We start from the raw sequence: 18,711 nt of genomic DNA on the forward strand, positions 1-18,711 counted from the left end.
ACTTTATTCTTCATTATATAATCAATACTCTGACTTCTACAGCACTCAGTGTCATGCCTTTCAAAACTGGACTCAAATTATATATTCTTACAGACTTTGCTTAGTGTAAAAAAAATTCAATACAGTATTAATTTAATGTCTACTTTGTACCCAATACGATGCTCAGGCCTGAAAATACCAGAGTGAAAAAGACAGTCCTTCAATTCACTGAATTTACAAACTAAAGGAGGAAACATAATCATCAGGCACTTATAGTTCTCTATGATAAATACCATAATTAGGACAAGTTCCAAATCCTTGGAGCAAATAACTGTCTTAGACTATTTAATGAAAGTGTCCTCAAAGAATTGATGTCTAAGCTAGAACTAAATAACTGAGTTTTCTAGGAAGAGAGAAGAGCAAATGAAAAGGCACACAACTTAAAGAGACACACAGTGGTGGCATAGAGGGAAATTGTGGATAAAAAGATAAAATGTATGTGTCATCTAAGACATTTGTACTTTATCTGTGTGGCTAAAATTACAATATTTCCAGAATCTCTCACCTGGCCTTAGTGCTTCTCCATATCAGTGGGTGTGTCCAAGGGGTGGAGAGAAGTTTTTCATCTCCATATCAATAGGTAATTACAAGGGCGAGCCAGGATGAATCTGGACTGGAGAGGTTGGGTGGGGCCCCTTTTTCTGCAGCTGGGTTGTGAGAGATGTGGGTGAGCAGAAGTGGATGAATGCTTGTAAGCAATAAACGGGTTTCTCTCCCTTTATTTCTCCTGTTGACTGATTTTGGGTTCAAAGGTATTTGCACTGGGATTTTCCCCTGGAGTTAAAATCTGAAATCAGTGAAGTTTGATTTAAACATATTAAGCAAGAATGGTACATAACCAAATTTTTATTTAAGAAAGATCATTAACTGTAGTACAGAAAATAAAGTTGGAGAGGCTGAAACAAATGTAAGTTAAATTGGGGACTGTTTCATATAAGTACAGGAAAATAATCAGTGATATGAACTAAAGCAAGAACTAAAAGCAAGATCAAAAACTATAGAGATAAGAAGCTCAATAGAAGTGGTAATAAAAAGATCATCATCATTTTAATAGATGGTGCCAGGGCAACTAGATATTCATGTAAGAAAAATGAAGTTGCACTTACTTCACACTATGTACAAAATTTAACTCACAGTGGATCAAAGACCTAAATATATGAACTAAAACCATTAAAACTCTTGGAAGAAAATAAAAGTATAAATTTAAGTGACCTTAGATTAGGCAATGGTGTCTTAGATGTAACAACAAAAATACAAGCAGTGAAAGAAAAAAAATAAAGATACACCAAGCATCGAATTTTATTGTTTCAAAGGACACTATCAGGAAAATTAAAAGGAAATTCACAAAATGGGAAAAAAAATACTGCAAATTATGTATCTGATAAGGTACCACAGAGATTTGAAGGGATTTGAGGGCTGATGAAGGAAAAAGGTATGACCATGAGAGGGCAGTAGCACATACAAACTTTATTGGGCTGTTGGCTGAAGTGTGGGGGTGGCTACTCAGAAGGGGTGGATGGCAGGGTAACTCCGGATCACTCAGAGGAGAAGCTCTGGGTCAGAGAGCTCCAAACGGTAAGAGCAGCCCTGGGCGGTCTCATCTATTGCTAGCCAATGAGTTTTGTGGGGTATGCAAAGCAAGGAGGCTCTAAATGGCTAAAAATTGGCTCCTTTGGGCTATTTAAAAAAATAATTGATGTGGAGTTTGCCACCAGTGGACTTTTGAGCCAACAGGTTTGAACCTTCAACAAAGAAATTAACAGCCTAGGGGCACATACACAGAGGCCATCTTTGGCTGATGTATATAACTAGTACTTGCATCTGGAATATATAAAGAATGATTACAATTCAAAAATAAGATGAATAAACCAACTTAAAAATGGGGAAAGGATATGAATAGACATTTCTCCAAAGAAAATATCAAATGGCAAGTAAGTACATGAAAAGATGCTCAGAACCATTAGCCTTCATGCAAATTCAAATCACAACCATAATGAAATACCACTTCACATTCAGGAAGATGACGATAATCTAAATTCATAAAATACTTTCAGGAGAATGCCAAGATATTGCAACACATGCATTGCTGCTGGGCATGCAAAATATGGCAGCTGTTTTGGAAAACTACCTGGCAGCTCTTCCAATGGTTAGACATAGAGCTACCATAGGATTCCACAAGTCCACTCCTAGTCATGTGCTCAAGAGAAATGAAAACATGTCCACACAAAATCTTATACATGAATGATTATGGCAATTCTATTCATAACTGTCAAAAATTGGAAATAACACAAGTGCTCATGAGTAAATAAACAGGTAATAAAATGTGGTATATCAACACACTGAAATTATTTGGCCATGAAGAGGAATGCAATGCTGATACATGCTACAATATGGATGAACACTATGTGAAGTGAAAGAAGCTAGTCATAAGGACCATATAGTGTATGAGTCTACATAAATGACATATCCATAATAGATAATTCTATATAGAAGAAAAGCAGGTTCATAGTTGCCTAGGGCTGGGACGAATACACATGCTATGACATGCTAAAAGCCACTGAATTGGACACTCTCAAAGGGTGAGTTGTATGGCTGTAATTTATATCTCAGGAAAGCTTTTTAAAATAAAGTAAGTTATTTTCTGAAAAGGTCATGTGCTTAATATGGTTAGGCAAACAAAATATGGTTAAAGATAAATTACACTCAAGTTTCATAATAGCTAATAATGCCATTCACCAAATTAAAAAATACAAGAGGAGAAAAAGGATTTTTGGGAAAAAAATTGGATAGGGTAAATCTAAGACAATCTTGAGGCATTAAAATAGAGATGTCCAATAAGCAGTTGTATTTGAGTATCTAGAAAGGACAGAAATCTTGAATGGAGATAGATATTATAGAATTATCATCATACTGATGTTAATTGAAGGTACTGTGTGACATGAAACCTCTAAGGATGAATATGTTCATGAAAAAGATTAAAAGGCCAATCAGAAGAAGCCCAGAGAGCCCTAATAACATGCCCAGGGATGGAGGATCCTGTTTTTGCCAAGGTTAAGGCTTAAGCAATAAGAACAGTTAAGTTCTTTACATGGATCCTCTCTTGATCATGATTCTAGGAAATGCATATTTCCAGATATGAAAAGGGGACAATTACTTGGTGAAACAGGTTTGACCTGAAAGAACACCTTTCATCTCATTTCTCTGAAGATTCTATAAATCATTTGCACAAAAGTTCTAAAGCAAATTAATTATAATTACTTATTTTTAAGATGATAAAACATTTTCCCCAAATACAATTCTTTCAAAGTATTTAACAGGATTTTAATGAGTACTAACTCTATCAAAAGCAATGAAGCCAGTGGAATACATATTTGTGCACAGCCTTGCAAGATCCTGATGCAGATTCTATATAGCTTCCAAGTTACCTTAGCATTAAATTTAAATGAAAAATGGAAACCAATTTTCAAGAAGAATATGCATTTCTTTCCAAAGGCAAAAAGACATTCCCAAAATTCACCACTAAAATAGTTTTTAATTGTGTTAATTGAATGTTCAATGTGTTTGAGGGGATGAAACTTCCAATATTTTAAGATTAGACCAAATAATATAAAAATAATCATTGAAAAATAAATTGCTCTGTGTTCTTATAGTGAAACCACTAGCTATTAAGAAGCAATTCAGTCTCATTCATACAACCAAAAGGATATAATCATATGCATGTACACCAGAGCATATGTATCAGTATCTGTAGCACTTATTTATTACAATAGGAATGTTGTGTTTAATGTACCTGTTCATTGAAAATGAACAATTTTATCATTTTCTTCTATATTTAAGGAATTTAATTTGCTATTCCTGAAAGGATTGAAGAAATACAAATACTACCCTGATAAACCTGATCAGGTTCCTTTAATATCTGTGAACATACTAAATTTCTTCCCACATCAGGAATGTTAACACTTGTGAATCCCCCTTCCTGAGATTCTCTCCTCACAAATATGTGAAGAGCTTACTTTCTTTCCTCCTCCATGTATTCACTCAAATATCACCTTCTCCTTGAGGCTGTCTCTGAACATACTATTTAGAAAGCAAATACGCCTCTGACATTCTCTCTGATCTCTTTACTGCTTTATTTTTCTTCATAGCTCATCATCTTTAGGTGTTACCAATTTTGCTTTTTTGTATGTTCCTTGATCTTCTTTCTTTAGTAAAATTCAAGGGCTGCTAGGACAAGGATCTTCCTGGCTGTTTTGATCAGACCTATACGCCAGTGCTCAGTGAAGTCCGTGACAATGTAAACAATAAATACATAAGGTTTAATAAATGAATGGATTAAAGGTTACATTTAAAGAAATAACTGCTGAGAATAGAGCAGTACTAATTAATGTCACAAACCCTCAGATGCAGCAAGCTTAATAAATTCCAAACAAAAAAAATAAAAGGAAATCTATACTAGACATACCATTGTGAAATTTCAGAAGGCCAAAGACAAATAGAAGGTCTTAAAAGTTATCAGATGAGAAGACCACATTGCCTTCAAATAGTAACATCAGGCTGAGAGTTGACTTCTACACAGCAAGGATGGAATCCTGTATTTGAGGAATAGAACTTATTAAACTATAATTCTATATTATGAAAATATTTTTCAACAGTGAATGACCACAAAATAAATAGTCATGACCTTATACTGGAGTAATCAGGAGCTTTACCCTGGGCTTGTAAAAGATTGTTTATTGGATGAGAACTTGCACTTTCAGGCTAGGGTATCCACACATAAGAATCTCCATGGTAAGGGACAAAGCTGGAGATGGGAAGAGAATAGGGGTATGCTACCCACCAGAGTCTTCCATTTCATCTCTTGCTATGATCCCTATAAATATTATGAGTGGGATAAACAAAGTATTTTAAATAGATATTATTGGTTGCCTGCATGAAGACCTTCTCCAGACACATAAAAACAGGCCATTTGCCACCAGCAGCTCCTTGCTAAAGAAATTCTAAATCTACATTTAATTCAAAGCAAGTAGTTTTAAGATGAAACATCTGTTAGGAAGGAAGAAATGAAAAGTGCAAAGAAGAAATAAAAGTGTGAGAACGTCTAAATAGTGACTATAAAATTATGAGTAGTATATTTCAGGGTAAATATTTTAATTACATGACATTTGAATAAAATGATGAATGGGTCTGATTCTGGTATTTTCTGAGAGAAAGATAAAGGCATTCATTCACTTTAGAGTTTTAAGTTTAATAGTTACATTGTAATTTCTAGAGCAATCTAGAGCAGATAATACATTGTAAAGGAGAAGGGGAAATGATGGAAAGAGCAAAAGTAATTAATCCCAGAGAAAGTGGGGAAAGGGGGTAAAATACAGAACAAGTAAAACAAATGCAAAACTCAAATTAGATGATACATAATTATGCAAATATATTAGTAACTATATTACACATAAATGGACCAAATGCTCCAGGAAAAAATCAAATATCAGACTGGATTTTTAAAATCCAGTTGTACACTCTTTAGAAGAGATACATAAGAATATGAAATATTGAAAGCATAGGAAGGGAAAAAATAAAGTAAATTCTAACAATAACAATAAAACCTGGTGCAGCTATGTTAACCAACAAAAAAAATAAAGGATTTTAAGTCAAAAGTGGGACCATGATGCTGCCCCTGGACACTTGCAGCTACTACCAGAGATGCCTTCAAGTCTGTGGCTGGACTCTGCCTCAAGGAATGGATCCCCCTTTGTGCCTTTATTTGGCTCCTTTTCACACCAAACTCTGATTTTCCAGGCTGTCCAAATAATTGAAGCAGTGTCTGTTCTCTTTTGGAGTCCTAAGTAGGGAAAATGCCAATGATGTTTCCTCTTTTTTGGTTTATTTGGGGGAGCATAGAAGGTTTAATTATCTGGATAATTGTGTCTGATTTTTCATTTAGTAGAGGATTGTACAAACTCACATACACACAAAAAAAAACATCACCACAGGGAATGAGTTGTCCTGAAGAACTGAGACAAAAGTCCAGTTCTCCAAATCTTTGTACTTGGCTATGAGTTACATTCTGGCTTGAAATTTCCAAAATGTAAGCAGTAGGGAATATAAAATATTACCATAACAAATTGAATAAAAATGTTCCATTCCAATTGCAGCACCAGACACTAAGATTTATAGGAATTAGAACTTAGAAGGATTTCAACTTTCCTTTTCATGCCTAACTCTGAATAGGATTTCTGATTTATTAGTACATCTACAAGCAAAGTACCTAAAATAACTTTAAATAATTATAAGTATAAAATACAATCTCTCAAAGATGAAGAGGTTGCCTCACACTTCCCCCAGCATCAGACAGTTCTGAGCCATGTGATACAAAGTTCTGCCCAATAGCAACCCCATAGCCTGAACTACCCACTATGAGGCAGCTGGCAACCTGACAGGAGAGACAAGCTCATAGCTTTTCCTCAAACCCCAGCATGCATTGTTTTCAGTGCCAAGCTGGATTTGACATTTCATTTTAAAAAGTATCTTAACTTAGGTCTACACAAAAAACTAGCCTGCTGCAACAAAATCAATTTTGTCTCATTTAAAGCTGAAAAACATTGATGCTCAAAAGACAGAGTTTTTATAAGAAAAGTACAAGAAGCTCTACGTCTGGGAATATTGAAAGTATTAAAAATGATGCATTTTGAGTAGTTTGGAGAATTGGACTTGGCTCAGAATTACAGATAATAACAGTGTTGACAAAAGAAGTTTAACTGCTATAAAAAAATTGATTTCTATAATTAGCTAGCAGTTCGGCCAAAAGTATCAGCTTTATATATAAGAATATAATTATACACACATACCTACATACACTATCTGTGTCTATGCACAGACATAAATAATACATATACACATACATACACATATATTTATGGTAAGGAAAATGTTTTTAGCAATGGAAATGGCACTTTAATTCAATTTTATGGATGAAAAAATATACACATATATTCTTTCCATATTTAGTGATAAGCAGAATCAATATAGTTTCATCATATCACCAACTTAACCAAATAAGTTGATATATTTAAATGTGTCAAGATGATAAAAAAAACCTTTGTTAGATAAGTAAAATTTTCAGTATAATGAATGCTAGTCATTACATTATGCTTGTGTATTTGACGTTTTACAGGATGAAGAAGACATACTATTCTTCATGAGCTACGTAATTTCGAAATAGTCAGAATATTTTGTCTGAACCAATTTTTGTTTCATTTAAAGCTGAAAAACACTGATGCCCAAAAGCAGAATTTTTATAAGAAAAGTATCACTGCTCTACTATAAGGGATACTGAAAGTATTAAAAATAATGCATTTTGACTAGTGTGTGTATGTATAAACACACACACACACGTGTGTGTAAATAGAAAACAGCAAGTAACAAAAAGAATGTCCTGCTTACATGACTCACACTTCTTGGATAATTAGTTGCCCCCTTTGTATTACTATCACCCACTCCCAAGGACTCCTCAACCCTGCAGAAAAGCCAGAAACTACCTTTCCTAAAATAGCATTTCCTGTATGTATGTTTCTAGGTTAGCGTTTAACCATAAAAGTAACTCACTCATGCACACTAGGGAAGAGAAGCTGTAATTCTCTCAGGAGGTCATGATGACCACTCACTGAGGCTTCTCAGACTTCTCCCTAACCTCTTGTCTCTCTGTTAAAGACTGATAAGCTCACAGGATCTTTTCCAGAAATTGCAGCAGTTTCCCAAACAACTTCAGAGTCATCTTACTCAGTGCTTCAGGATGATGTCATCGGTGAGTTTTTTACCATCCTGACCTTATCACCAATCCTCCATCCACTAACTTCTGCACCCCACCTCCTCTTCCCACATTCACATAAGCCCTAAATTCTATATTGAATCACTGTACTCCTTTAATTCTTATAATAATTCTGGTTTCTTAAACAAAATATTAGATCTTTAATGAAAAATATAATAAAAGCTTCTTCTTGAGTTCCCAGATCCAATTCTAATTATGTGGCAGACAGGCTTCCCCAAACACTACAAGCAATTCTTGGACATCAACAGGGTGCCGAAGAATTCAACTCAAGTCTGATACTATCTACCATGAGATAGCATCAGACCCCAAGATTAAGGGTTCAGTGCTGAGACAGGGACCATGGGCTTAGGCAGAGTAGGGTGAGGGCCTCCAGAGAAGAAGCAGAACAAGATAATTACAGTCAGAACAATGTAGCAACGTGCAGAGAAGTCCCTATTGAAACTCTGTGATAAGCATTATGCAAAGTCAGTCACAGTAATTCTCTAGGGTAAAGATACCAGACTAGAAATATAGACATCTTCAGTGAGATAAGTTAAAACTCAAAAGGCCAGCAGCACCTTAGCCTGGAATGTTTGAGTGTTCTTCAGATAAAGAAAAGTGTCTCAGCATAACCCATGACTTCACTGTAAAATTTACCTTAGCCAGCTAAAAGGCCCAGTTTATTTTAACTGCACCTATGGGCTATATTTCCTTCCCTGATCCTAACCAAGTAATCTGCAACCAAGGAAAAAGACTAATTTAGTAAGCAAGCCCAACGATAAACACCCAAGAAGTTAAGTAAGATTTTAACGTAAGGCAATAATCCAGCCCACCTTGGGGGCAGGGTAGGAAGTCTTAACTGACATGCTCCCAAAAGGAAACTGCTATCTTGAGAAAGAATCTAGACCTGAAATTCTCCTCTGTTACTCATCAAGAATGAGAATTCTGGGACCACTCAACAAGTCTGCACCCCTAACCCTTTACCCTCATTCCTGAAATTCCTCAACCAGCATAAAAACCCTAGACAGGGACAGAGCCAAGATGGCGGCATGAGTAGGACAGTGGGAATCCCCTCCCAAAAACATACATATTTTTGAAAATACAACAAATACAACTATCCCTAAAAGAGAGACCAGAAGACACTGGACAACATTGACTACATCCACACCTGCAAGAACCCAGCGCCTGGTGAAAGGGGTAAGATACAAGCCCCGGCCTGGTGGGATCCTGAGCGCCCCTCACCCCAGCTCCCAGTGGGAGAAGAGGAGTCAGAGTGGGGAGGGAGAGGGAGCCCAGGACTGCTAATCACCTAGCCCTAGCCATCCACACCAGAGGGCACACACAGTGCATGAGTGGGGTGCTGGAAACTAGGGAAACAGGACAGTAAGACCAGTGAGTGGGTTCCTGCAGCCAGCGCACCTGGGACAAAGAAAAGCGAGTGCTTTTTAAAAGTCTTAAATGGACAGGGACCCCACAGCTGGACAGAAGCACCCCAGGTCACAACCCAGCAACTGGAAATCCCAGGGAACTCTGGGCACACTAACCCCCTGGGCAACAGCTCTGAGACCCCTCACAGAGGTAAACAGCCAAACAGCCCCCGTCCATTACCCCTCCCAGACCCCGCCATAGCAGAGCAGCCGCCTGAGGCTGGCCATGCCCATAGAAAGGAAGCTTCCTCCATAGCGGCCAGGAAAGATAAAGAGACCCAGTCTACACGCAATGTCCCAACAGAAGCCACTAGGGGTCGCAGTTGTCCCAGTAAAGAAAGGCCAGCAGCAAGTGGAAAGAGTCTTGGCTCTCCCACCTGACAGATGAGTCAATAGCATACCACTGCATCTATCAACATGAAAAGGCAAAAAAATTTGATCCAGACAAGATTAACACAGACATCTTGGACATCTTCTACATCTTCCCCTAAGAATGAATCTGGGGAGACAGATTATCCAAGCTTCATGAAAAAAAATTCAAAACAAAAGTCATAACCATGCTGATGGACTTGCAGAGAAATATGCAAGAACTAAGGAGGGAGAATACAGAAATAAAACAATCTCTGCAAGGACTTCAAAGCAGAATGGACGAGATGCAAGAGACCATTAATGGACTAGAAAACAGAGAACAGGAACGCAGAGAAGCTGATGCAGAGAGAGATAAAAGGATCTCCAGGAATGAAAGAATTTTAAGAGAACTGTGTGACCAATCGAAAAGGAACAATATCTGCATTATAGGGGTACCAGAAGAAGAAGAGAGAAAAAGGGATAGAAACTGTCTTTGAAGAAATAATTGCTGAAAACATCCCCAAACGAGTGGAGGAAATAGCCTCTCAGACCACAGAGGTACACAGAACTCCCATGACAAGGGATCCAAGGAGGGCAACACCAAGACACATAATAATTAAAATGGCAAAGATCAAAGACAAGGACAGAGTATTAAAGGCAGCCAGAGAGAAAAAAAAGGTCACCTAGAAAGGAAAGCCCATCAGGCTATCATCAGACTTCTCAACAGAAACCTTACAGGCCAAAAGAGAAAGACATGATATACTTAACGCAATGAAACAGAAGGGCCTTGAACCAAGAATACTGTCTCCAGCACGATTATCATTTAAATATGTAATGGGATTAAACAATTCCAGACAAGCAAAAATTGAGGGAATTTGCCTCCCACAAACCACCTCTACAGGGCATCTTGCAGGGACTGCTCTAGATGGGAGCACTCCTAAAAAGAGCACAGACCAAAACACCCAACATATGAAGAAGGGAGGAGGAGGAATAAGAAGGGAGAGAAATAAAGAATCGTCAGACCAAGTTTATAATAACCCAATAAGCGAATTAAGTAAGACAGTAAGACTGGAAAGAACTTAACCTTGAACCTTTGGTAACCACAAACGTAAAGCCTACAATGGCAATAAGTACATATCTTTCAATAATCACCCTAAATGTAAATGGACTGAATGCACCAACCAAAAGATATACAGTAATAGAATGGATAAAAAAGCAAGACCCATCAAAATGCTGCCTACAAGAGACTCATCTCAAACACAAAGACATGCACAGATTAAAAGTCAAGGGATGGAAAAGTTATTTCATGCAAACAACAGCGAGAAAAAAGCAGGTGTTGCAGTACTAGTATCAGATAAAATAGACTTCAAAACAAAGAAAGTAACAAGAGATAAAGAAGGACATTACATAATGATAAAGGGTTCAGTCCAACAAGAGGACATAACCATTATAAACATGTATGCACCCAATACAGGAGCACCAACATATGTGAAACAAATACTAACAGAATTAAAGGAGGAAATAGAATGCAATGCATTCATTCTAGGAGACTTCAACAAACCACTCACTCCAAAGGACAGATCAACCAGACAGAAAATAAGTAAGGACACAGAGGCACTGAACAACACACTAGAACAGATGGACCTAATAGACATCTAAAGAACTCCACATCCAAAAGCAATAGGGTACACAATCTCCTCAAGTGCACATGGAACATGGTCCAGAATAGACCACATACTGGGCCACAAAAAAACCTCAGTAAATTCCAAAAGATTGAAATCCTATCAACCAACTTTTCAGACCACAAAGGCATAAAACTAGAAATAAATTGTAAAAAGAAAGCAAAAAGGCCCACAAACACATGGAGGCTTAACAACACGCTCCTAAATAATCAATGGATCAATGACCAAATTAAAATGGAGATCCAGCAATATTTGGAAACAAATGACAACAACAACGCAAAGCCCCGACTACTGTGGGATACAGCAAAAGCAGTCTTTAGAGGAAAGTATATAGCAATCCAGGCATATTTAAAGAAGGAAGAACAATCCCAAATGAATGGTCTAATGTCACAATTATCAAAATTGGAAAAGGAAGAACAAATGAGGTCTAAGGTCAGCAGAAGGAGGGACATAATAAAGATCAGAGAAGTAATGAATAAAATTGAGAAGAATAAAACAATAGAAAAAAATCAATGAAACCAAGAGTTGGTTCTTCGAGAAAATAAACAAAATAGATAAACCTGTAGCCAGACTTATTAAGAGGAAAAGAGAGTCAACACAAATCAACAGAATCAGAAACGAGAAAGGAAAAATCACGACGGACCCCACAGAAATACAAAGAATTATTAGAGAATACTATGAAAACCTATATGCTAAAAAGCTGGAAACCTAGGAGAAATGGACAATTTCCTAGAAAAATACAACCTTCCAAGATGGACCAAGAAAGAAACAGAAAATCTAAACAGACCAATAACCAGCAACGAAATTGAAGCAGTAATAAAAAAAACTACCAAAGAACAAAACACGAGGGCCAGATGGATTTACCACAGAATTTTATCAGACATACAGAGAAGACATAATACCCATTCTCCTTAAAGTTTTCCAAAAAATAGAAGAGGAGGGAATACTCCTAAACTCATTCTATGAAGCCAACGTCACCCTATTACCAAAACCAGGCAAAGACCCCACCAAAAAAAAAAAAAGTACAGACCAATATCCCTGATGAACGTAGATGCAAAAATACTCAACAGAACATTAGCAAACCGAATTCAAAAATACATCAAAAGGATCAAACACCATGACTAAGTGGGATTCATCCCAGGGATGCAAGGATGGTACAGCATTCGAAAATCCATCAACATAATCAACCACATCAACAAAAAGAAAGACAAAAACCACATGATCACCTCCATAGATGCTGAAGAAGCATTCGACAAAATTCAACATCCATTCATGATAAAAACTCTCAGCAAAATAGGTATAGAGGGCAAATACCTCAAAATAATAAATGTCATATATGATTACCCACAGCCAAAATCATACTGACCAGTGAGAAGCTGAAAGCTTTTCCTCTGAGATCGGGAACAAGACAGGGATGCCCACTCTCCCCACTGTTATTCAACATAGTACTGAAGGTCCTAGCCACGGCAATTAGACAAAACAAAGAAATACAAGGAATCCGGATTGGTAAAGAAGAAGTTAAACCGTCACTATTTGCAGATGACATGATATTATACATAAAAAAACCCTAAACACTCCACTCCAAAACTACTAGAACTAATATCGGAATTCAGCAAAGTTGCAGGATACAAAATTAACACACAGAAATCTGTGGCTTTCCTATACACTAACAATGAGCCAATAGAAAGAGAAATCAGGAAAACAATTCCATTCACAATAGCATCAAAAAGAATAAAATACCTAGGAATAAACCTAACCAAGGAAGTGAAAGACCTATACCCTGAAAACTATAAGACACTCTTAAGAGAAATTAAAGAGGACACTAACAAATGGAAACTCATCCCATGCTCCTGGCTAGGAAGAATTAATATTGTCAGAATTGCCATCCTGCCCAAAACAATATGCAGATTCGATGCAATCCCTATCAAATTACCAACAGCATTCTTCAATGAACTGGAACAAAGAGTTCAAAAATTCATATGGAAACACCAAAGACCCCAAATAGCTAAAGCAATCCTGAGAAGGAAGAATAAAGTGGGAGGGATATCACTCCCCAACTTCAAGCTCTACTACAAAGCCACAGTAATCAAGAAAATTTGGTGCTGGCACAAGAACAGAGCCACAGACCAATGGAACAGAATAGAGACTCCAAACATTAACCCAAACATATATGGTCAACTAATATTCGATAAAGGGGCCATGGATACAATGGGGAAATGACAGTCTCTTCAACAGATAGTGCTGGCAAAAATGGACAGCTACATGTAAGAGAATGAAACTGGATCACTGTCTAACCCATACACAAAAGTAAATTCAAAATGGATCAAAGACTTGAACGTAAGTCATAAAACCATTAAACTCTTAGAAAAAAACATAGGCAAAAATCTCTTAGACATAACATGAGTGACCTCTTCTTGAACATACGTCCCTGGGCAAGGGAAACCAAAGCAAAAATGAACAAGTGGGACTATATCAAGCTTAAAAGCTTCTGTACAGCAAAGGATACCATCAATAGAACAAAAAGGTATCCTACAGTATGGGAGAATATATTCATAAATGATAAATCTGATAAAGGGTTCACATCCAAAATATATAAAGAGGTCACACACCTCAACAAACAAAAAGCAAATAATCCAATTAAAAAATGGGCAGTGGAGCTGAATCGACAGCTCTCTAAAGAAGAAATTCAGATGGCCAACAGACACATGAAAAGATGCTCCACATCGCTTGTCATCAGAGAAATGCAAATTAAAACTACAATGAGATATCATCTCACACCAGTAAGGATGGCTACCATCCAAAAGACAAACAACAAAAAATGTTGGCTAGGTTGTGGAGAAAGGGGAACCCTCCTACACTGCTGGTGGGAATGTAAATTAGTTCAACCATTGTGGAAAGCAGTATGGAGGTTCGTCAAAATGCTCAAAATAGAAATACCATTTGACCCAGGAATTCCACTTCTAGGAATTTACCCTAAGGATGCAGCACTCCAGTTTGAAAAAGACAGATGCACCCCTATGTTTATTGCTGCACTATTTACAATAGCTAAAACATGGAAGCAACCTAAATGTCCATCAGTAGATGAATGGATAAAGAAAAAGTGGTACATATACACAATGGAATATTACTCAGCTGTAAGAAAAAAACAGATCCTACTATTTGCAACAACATGGATGTAGCTAGAGGGTATTATGCTCAGTGAAATAGGCCAGGCGGAGAAAGACAAGTACCGAATGATTTCACTCATATGTGTAGTATAAGTACAAAGGAAAACTGAAGGAACAAAACAGCAGCAGAATCACAGAACCCAAGAATGGACTAACAGTTACCAAAGGGAAAGGGACTGGGGAGGACGGGTAAGAAGGGAGGGATAAGGGTGGGATAAAAGAAAGGGGGCATTACGATTAACATGTATAGTGTCGGGGAGGCATGGGGAGGGCTGTGCAACACAGAGAAGACAAGTAGTGATTTTACAGCATCTTACTACGTTGATGGACAGTGACTGTGAAGGGGTATATGGGAGGGGGCCTTGGTGAAGAGGGGTGCCTAGTAAACATAATGTCCTTCATGTAATTGTAGATTAATGATACCAAAATAAAAAATACAAAAAAATTAAAAACCCTAGACAATGAGCCAAAGATGGACTCTCTTGTCCCCTCCTGGTGTAAGCCGTGAGCTCTGTCCTCTCACTTTATCTTTAAATAAAAGCCTGTACCTTGCTTTCCTACCTTGCATGTTTGTGAAGCTCATTTTCGGCTTCGTGAACAAGAACCCCGGCATCAGTGCTACAAAACTGTTCCCCAAAACACATACACACTTCAGATGTGGGCCAGTCACAAACCTAGGTGGTTACCTGTACTTCTGACCTCCTCACCATAAATCAAAGGCTCCCAAGATCCCCTCCTGGAGTTGGATTAATTTGGTAGAGCTGCTCACAGATCTCAGAGACATTTTGCTTACTAGATCACTGGTTTATTAGAAAAGGATATAACGGGGACAGCCAGACAGAAGAGACGCATGGAGCAAAGTGTGAGGAAAGGGTACAGAGCTGCCATGTTCTCTCAGAGGGCACCACTCTCCCATCTCCCTGTGTTAACAGATTAAAAACTCTGTGAAATCTGTCTTTTTGGATTTTTATGGAGGCTTCATTACAGAGGCATAATTAAATAAATAGTTGTCTATTGGCAACTGATTTAACCTACAGTCCCTCTCCCTTCTCTGGAGGTCTGGGATGGGAATGAGATGCCAACCCTCTAATCATGTGGTCAGCTCTGCGGGCAGCCACCCGTAGGCACAGTCCAAAGACCCCCACATTAACATAACAGAAGGCCCTTTATGGCTCTAATCACTTAGGGAATTGCAAGGTTTTAGGAGTTATGTGCCAGAAACAGGAATGAAGATCAATAATGTATTTATTATAAATCAAATTATCACAATGCTGTATATTAGATGCTTACAGTTGTATGATTTTAAGGCAGAACTGGCCAATAACCAAAAAGCAACAACCAAAAATGTAAAATTTTCTCTTCATTCAGAAGGTAGGACATTTATATTGACCTTGATAACATTTGAAAGTAAGATTTTTTTTTCCTGTTGCATATAAACACATGAAGTGATATTTCTCTAAACTTCTATTAACCACTACATACCACTGTGAATAAAGAATCTCTAACAAGATGCTCTGCATGACTCCAACACTATAACAGGTTTCATGGCCTCACACCTCAGCTGCACTATTCTCCCAAGGCAGAGAACTACCTTTCTCTCACTACTCTACTAAGATAGGATTTAAAGGGGGATTTTTACAATAACAGCAATGCTAGAATTTAAGATAACTTGGACTGTTGTTTCTCACTTAACTATTATTTTTTTCCTTTCCTTAGTACTACAAATCACTTTGAAAGCTAACATCAAGCTTATTCACATGGATATCTTTGTTCTTCTCATAGTATTATCATAGTACTATTTCCTAAGTGTATACGCTATGAAAACATAAATAAAATTCTAAAAGATGAAAACACAGCAGAGCCAAGATGGCGGCGTGAGTAGAGCAGCAGAAATCTCCTCCCAAAACCACATATATCTATGAAAATATAACAAAGACAACTCTTCCAAGAATAAAGAACAGAAGACACAGGACAACATCCAGAACACATCTACACCTGCGAGAACCCAGTGACTCGTAAAGGGAGTAAGATACAAGCCCCGGCCTGGTGGATCCTGAGCGCCCATCCCCGCAGCTCCCAGCGGGAGAAGAGTAGGCAGAGCGGGAGGGAGACGGAGCCCAGGACTGCCGAACACCCAGCCCCAGCCATCCGTGCCAGAGCGCAGACACAGTGCGTGCGTGGGGGGCCCTGGATAGTAGGGAAATAGGGCAGCAAGAACAGTGAGCGGGTACCGGAGGCCTGGTGCCGGAGGACATGAGAAAAGCGAGCGGCCCTTTTTTTTTTTTTTTTTGCTGTTTTGTTTTGGCAAGAGATTTTTGGAAGTCTTAAAGGGATAGGTACCCCAATACTAGGGAAACAGGGCAACAAGACCGGTGAGCAGATGCCTGAGGCTGGCGCCAGAGAATAAAGAAAAACGAGAAGCCATTTTTTATTTTTTAATTTTACAAATTGTTTTTTCTTTTTTGTGTGTGTGGTCGTTGTTTTGTTTTGGCGGGTGCTTTTTGGAAGTCTTAAAGGGGCAGGGCTAGACACTTAATCCACAGGTAGAGAATACGGGGATCTCTGGGCACCCTAATCCCCTGGGCTGCAGAGAGCTTGGAGGTCCCTTACAAAGATAGATAGGCACCAGGCCGCTCCCCCTCAAACGCGAATCCACCATTTTGGAGCAGCAGCCCGAGCCAGGCCATGCCCACAGCAACAGCAGAGATAAACTCCATAGCACCCGGGCAGGAAGCAGAAACTCTGCGCGCAGCTGCCCAGCACAAGCCACTAGAGGTCGCTGTTCTCCCAGGAGAGGAGGGCCACAAACCAACAAGAAGGGAAGTTCTTCCAGCAGTCACTCATCCCAGCTCTGCAAACTATTCCTATCACCATGAAAAGGCAAAACTACAGACCAACAAAGATCACAGAGACAACACCAGAGAAGGAGACAGACCTAACCAGTCTTCCTGACAAAGAGTTCAAAATAAGAATCATAAACATGCTGACAGAGATGCAGAGAAATACGCAAGAGATATGGGATGAAGTCCGGAGAGAGATCACAGATGCCAGAAAGGAGATTACAGAAATGAAACAAACTCTGGAGGGTTTATAAGCAGAATGCATAGGATGCAAGAGGCCATTGATGGAATTGAAACCAGAGAACAGGAACGCATAGAAGCTGACATAGAGAGAGACAAAAGGATCTCCAGGAATGAAACAATGTTAAGAGAACTGTGTGACCAATCCAAAAGGAACAATACCCGTATTATAGGGGTTCCAGAAGAAGAAGAGAGAGGAAAAGAGATGGAAAGTATCTTAGAAGAAATAATTGCTGAAAACTTCCCCAAACTGGGGGAGGAAATAATCGAACAGACCACGGAAATACACAGAACCCCCAACAGAAAGGATCCAAGGAGGACAACACCAAGACACATAATAATTAAAATGGCAAAGATCACGGACAAAGAAAGAGTTTTAAAGGCAGCTAGAGAGAAAATGGTCACCTATAAAGGAAAACCCATCAGGATAACATCAGACTTCTTGACAGAAACCCTACAGGACAGAAGAGAATGGCATGATATATTTAATACAATGAAACAGAAGGGCCTTGAACCAAGGATTCTGTATCCAGCACGACTATCATTCAAATATGACGGTGGGATTAAACAATTCCCAGACAAACAAAAGCTGAGGGAATTTGCTTCCCACAAACCACCTCAACAGGACATCTTACAGGGACTGCTCTACATGGGAGCACTCCTAGAAAGAGCACAGCAAAAAACACCCAACATATGAAAAATCGAGGAGGAGGAATAAGAAGGGAGAGAAGAAATGAATCTCCAGACAGCTTACATAACAGCTCAATAAGCGAGCTAAGTTAGGCAGTAAGATACTAAAGAGGCTAACCTTGAACCTTTGGTAACCACGAATTTAAAGCCTGCAATGGCAATAAGTACATATCTTTCAATAGTCACCCTAAATGTTAATGGACTGAATGCACCAATCAAAAGACACAGAGTAATAGAATGGATAAATAAGCAAGACCCATCTATATGCTGCTTACAGGAAACTGACCTCAAACTCAAAGACATGTACAGACTTAAAGTCAAGGGGTGGAAAAACATATTTCAGGCAAACAACAGCGAGAAGAAAGCAGGGGTTGCAGTACTAATATCAGACAAAATAGACTACAAAACAAAGAAAGTAACAAGAGATAAAGAAGAACACTACATAATGATAAAGGGCTCAATCCAACAAGAGGAAAT

This window comes from Manis pentadactyla, chromosome 5 (assembly GCF_030020395.1).
Source record: "Manis pentadactyla isolate mManPen7 chromosome 5, mManPen7.hap1, whole genome shotgun sequence".
NCBI lineage: Eukaryota > Metazoa > Chordata > Mammalia > Pholidota > Manidae > Manis > Manis pentadactyla.